Below are 5,000 nucleotides of genomic sequence, written 5' to 3'. Positions count from 1 at the left end.
AATAATAATAATGTGAAAATGATAAAAACAGATCAAATAAAACCAACAATAAAAGTAGAAACAGTAAAACACTGTGATTAAAAACCATCAGAGCAGTTAAAGACTCTTCTGGAAACATGAGGTTCAAAAGACAACAGTGACCAAGTCTAATGTCCTCAGGCAGGTCCTTCCAGAGTCTAGGGCTCCTAAAGGGCCTAACCCTAACTCTAATGTCCTCAGGCAGGTCCTTCCAGGTCCTTCCAGGTCCTTCCAGACCAGACCAGACCAGACCCAGACCCAGACCCAGACCAGACCAGACCAGACCCAGACCCAGACCAAGACCCAGACCAGACCAGACCAGACCAGACCAGACTAGCCTTAAAAGTCATCAGTAAAATCTTAAAATCTATTCTAAAACTAACAGGTAACCCATGTAGGGAGGCTGGCATTAGGGTGAGGTGGTCTCTTCTCCTAGTTCTGGTTAAAAGCCTAGCTGCTGCATTTTGGACTTTGTGTAACTGTGAGAGGGAGGTTTTACTGAGGAGAGAACAGAGGGAGTTGTAATCATCTGAACCAGATGAGATGAAACCATGGATGACTTTTTCTAGATCAGTAAATGACAAGAAAGGCTGTATTTAGGAAATGTTTCTCAACTGATAAAAACATAACTGTACAACTGTTAAAATCACCTCGAAAAAAACACAGGTTTTGGGCTGAAGATTTGACGTTGGCAGATAGACAGACAGGCAGGCAGGCAGACAGACAGACAGACAGACAGACAGACAGGCAGGCAGGCAGGCAGGCAGGCAGGCAGGCAGACAGACAGACAGACAGACAGACAGAGACAAACAGACAAACAGGCATGCAGGCAGACAGACTGTCATTCAATTGTAAAAAGTTCTGGGACATCCAACATCTTGTATCTTCTAAGCAATCATTAAGATAAGCTAAACTAAATGAATCAGGGGGTTTAAAGGGAAGATATAACTGGGTGTCATCCGTATAACAGTGAAACGAAATAATGTGTTTACGGATAATCTGGCCTTGTGGCATGTATGATGAGAATAAAATTGGGCCTAAAATGGAACCTTGTGGCACACCAACGTTCACTTGGGCTGAGGAAGAGACACACTCTCTAACCCTAACCGTAACCCTAAACCTAACCCTGGACCTGGATAGAGAACTGTCTGCCTGAGAGGGAGGAGGAGAACCATTTTAAGGCAGTGCCTGTAATCCCTAAACAATATCTAAGGCGGTTTATTAAAATGGTATGATCGATTGTATCAAAGGCTACACTAAGATCAAGGAGAATTCAAATGGAACACTGACTGAATCAACTGCTAATAGTAGGTGGTAACAGTCAGGTCATGTATGGGAGGAATGATCTGGTCTCTGGGATTTAGAATGTTCTTAATAAATAATTGCAAGAAGTTTTCACATTCTTCGGGAGAATGGTTGGTAATCTTGTTTGACGGGGCATTTACAATTCTGTCGATAGTACTAAACAGTATCCTTAGATTATGAGAGTTCTCGGAGATCAGATTACAGAAATACTTTTCTCTCGCTTTCTTTACAGAAGCATTCAATTCTGTCATCAGATCCTTCAAACGAATGTGGAAAACGCTGATCTACAGGCCTTCCCTTTTCCTCCGCTGTTCCTGCCTGTTCCTTCCTGTTCCTCCCTGTTCCTTCCCTGTTCTTTCCTTCCCTGTTCCTTCCGCTATTCCTGCCTGTTCCCTCCTGTTCCTCCCTGTTTGTTCCCTGTTCCTTCCTTCCCTGCTCCTCCGCTGTTCCTCCGCTATTCCGTCCCTGTTCCTTCCTGTTCCTCCCTGTTCCTTCCCTGTTCCTTCAGCCTTCCTACACTCCCTTTTTAAGGCACGAGAGCTTTCATTGATCCAGGGAGCGGCTCTGTTCAACCATTTGTACTTGGTCTTGAAGGAGCCACAGCATCTAGGGTTAGGGTCAGGGTCAGGATTAGGGTCAGGGTCAGGGTCAGGGTCAGGGTTAGGGTCATGGTCAGGGTCAGGGTCAGGGTCAGGGTTAGGGTTAGGGTTAGGGTCATGGTTAGGGTCATGGTCTAATAGACATTCTGAAAATGTACTGGCTGCAGCAGGTGTAAAGGCAGAAGTACTCAGGCAAAGGACTCAAACGCACGACTCGAAGACAAAAATCTTGAATCAAAAGAATAGTCTTTACTTTCCGAAAACAGGGTTCGGTACACAGGAAGGGAGTCAAAGGGTAAGGCATATAATCCGATAAGGAGAAGGCAACAGGCAGAAACAGGGAAATAGCAAAGATCAAAAACCGGGAAAACAAATAACACAAGGATTTTACATTTACATTTATGGCATTTAGCAGATGCCTTTATCCAAAGCAACTTACAACAAATACATTTGTTTAAGTAAGTGAATCATAAGAAAAATTTATCTATGGTAGGACTAGGGTTAGGAGTTAGGGGTTAGGGGTTAGGGGTTAGGGCTACAGTAGAGAAACTTGTACAGGGGGGTAGTGGGTATGAAGAGGTCTCTGGGGTTAGGGTTAGGGTTAGGGTTAGTACAGGGGGGTAGTGGGGGTGAAGAGGTCTTTAGGAGGGACCGTTAAGATGTAGCCTGAAGAGATGGGTCTTCAATCTACGGCAGAAGATTGGTAGTGACTCTGCAGTCATGACAGCAGTGGGAAGCTCGTTCCACCAGTGGGGCGCCAGGACAGTGAAAAGCTGTGACCGAGTAGTGCATCCACGTAGAGGCGGCGGTGCCAGGCGGCCAGCCGAGGTGGAAGAGCGGAGTGATCAGGCAGGAGTTTGGGAGCTGACCATTGCTTAGGGAGGGGTTGTTCCTTTTGGCGGTCTGCCATCTATTTGTACTGGGTCGAGGTCCTGAGGAGCACGTGCCGGGCCCGGCTCCAAGTGCGGCGACACCGGCGAATGAGCACCTGAGCAGACGGGACGCTGACCTCCGCCCTATACCAGGGTGAAGGGAGGTGTGAGCCTAACCCACCTCATAATTTCTCTCTGCAGGAGAGAGTTTCCGGGAGAGGAAAGCGCAGGGATGAAGCTTGTTGTCCTCTGGAGACCGCTGGGAGAGGACAGCCCTGATACCCACGTCTGAGGCATCCACCTCCACAATGAACTATTAATGGGGATCCGGGAAAGTGAGGACAGGTGCCGAGGTGAAGCTCTCCCTCAGCCTCCGGAAAGCCTGGTCCACCTGGGGAGACCACTGGTCCGCCTGGGGAGACCACTGGAATCTGACAGCAGAGGAGGTGAGGGCATGCAGCAGGGCGGCAACAGTGTTAAAGTTTCTGATGAACCAACCGCTGTACTAGCTTGTGACTGGTAGGCGTGGGCCACTCAGCAACAGCACTGACCTCCAGATAGACGAAGAGCCTGGAACACAGCTGGGGCATTGGTGAGTCCAAAAGGCATCACAAGGTATTCATAGTGACCACTAGGAGTGTTGAAGGCCGTCTTCCACTCGTCCCCCTCCCTTATCCTTTGTAAATGGTAAACATTTCTAAGATCGAGCTTAGTGGAGATCTTAGTCCCTTGTAACAGTTCAAATGCTGTCAAGATAAAAGGGAGGGGGTACGTGTTCTGAATGTTTTTGTTTTTTTTATGGCTTTTACAATGAATGGTAACGTCGTTCAGACCTCGGTAGTCGATGCAGGGACGAAGCGTCTTATCCTTCTTGTCGACGAAGAAGAAGCCAGCCCCAGCAGGAGAAGAGGATGGGCGAATGGTACCGGCAGCAAGGGAAGAGTCAATGTACTCCTTCATAGCCTCCCTCTCAGGGCCCGACAAGGAATAGAGACGCCCTCTGGGAGGAGAAGTTCCTGGGAGCAAGTCTATAGTCGTAGGACCGATGAGGGGGTAGAGAGGAAGCATGGGTCGTATTGAATACCTCTCGTAACAGAAGGGAACACTAGAAAGATCCGGGAAGTCAGAGTCCGATGAAACCGAAGGGCGTGAGGGGACAGGAGGCCTAGTTGGTGCTGGAGGCGCAGGAGGTACAGAGACCAGAGGTCAAGGAGACACTGAAGCAGTGGACCAGTTTATGTGAGGGTCTAGCTTGGAGAACCAGGGGTAACCCAGAATGAGAGGCTGTAAAGGAGAGTTGAAAAGATGGAAGCTCAGAAACTCAATGTGGTTATTGCCGATGATTAATTGAATCGGTTGAGTGCGGTGAGTGACTCTGCACAGTAGGCGACCTTCTAGAGCATTGGCCTCTAATGGTTTGGACAGAGGAACAATGTCAAGGCCAAGTCTTTTGGCTAACCGCCAATCAATTAAACTCTCATCTGCACAAACATGATGATTGAGAGTCTGGGACAGAGTAATAAACTGAGCAGGAGTAATACAACGAGAGGGAACTCTCTTCCTCACTGATGAGCCTCGTCTTCCTGGACACCCTGATAGGAAATGCTCCGCTGAGCACAGTAGATGCATCTGCCCTCCCGTATACGACGGAGAGACCAGACGTCAAACATGGCGGAGGAGTTCCAGCCACCGTCTGCTGCCAGTGTGTAATCAGAAACCCTCCTCTTGCCCAGACGCAGGCCCAGGAGCGCTCTTGCTGCCTCTCGGCCGGGGGTTGTGTGATCTCATATCTTGCGGAGAGTGTCAGTGAAAACCTCCAGGGAACAGCAGACTAGAGAATCCCACTCGGCCGTGACCCAGGCTTCAGCTCTGCCGGTAAGGTGGGTGATGACGTAGGGTTAGGGTTACCTTGGCTGGACCAGGAATGCCCAACAGTTACCGGAGTCCCAGAAGAACCGCTCGGTGGAATTGATTCCTATGCAAATCAGAGACCCTATAAAAACAAATATATTAATTCCAAAATGACATGAACTATTATCCTTGCATTAAGATGGACTCAATTCAACTTATTGAGTGGTTTGTTGATGACATTTTTGCATTTTAGCTGATTTTAAGAGTGTCATAGCAAAGGGTCTGAATACTTCTGTACATGAGGTATTTCTGTATTTTAATTTTAATAAATTTACTGAAATTTCTACAAACCAGT

The 5,000-nt window shown here is 47.9% G+C and overlaps 1 protein-coding gene across 1 annotated transcript in view; it reads right to left on the bottom strand.

The window, feature by feature from the left end:
* LOC310824396 (growth hormone secretagogue receptor type 1) overlaps positions 1 to 5,000 on the bottom strand; it is a gene marked incomplete at both ends in the record, with an annotated part of 7,222 nt that overhangs the window by 1,268 nt on the left and 954 nt on the right. The gene's annotated exons all lie outside the window — the stretch shown is intronic.

Source organism: Argentina silus (assembly GCF_951799395.1).
Source record: "Argentina silus genome assembly, contig: scaffold_137, whole genome shotgun sequence".
Lineage (NCBI taxonomy): Eukaryota > Metazoa > Chordata > Actinopteri > Argentiniformes > Argentinidae > Argentina > Argentina silus.
Note: the sequence above shows the minus strand (reverse complement) of the source record. Positions and strands in the feature narration are given on the sequence as shown.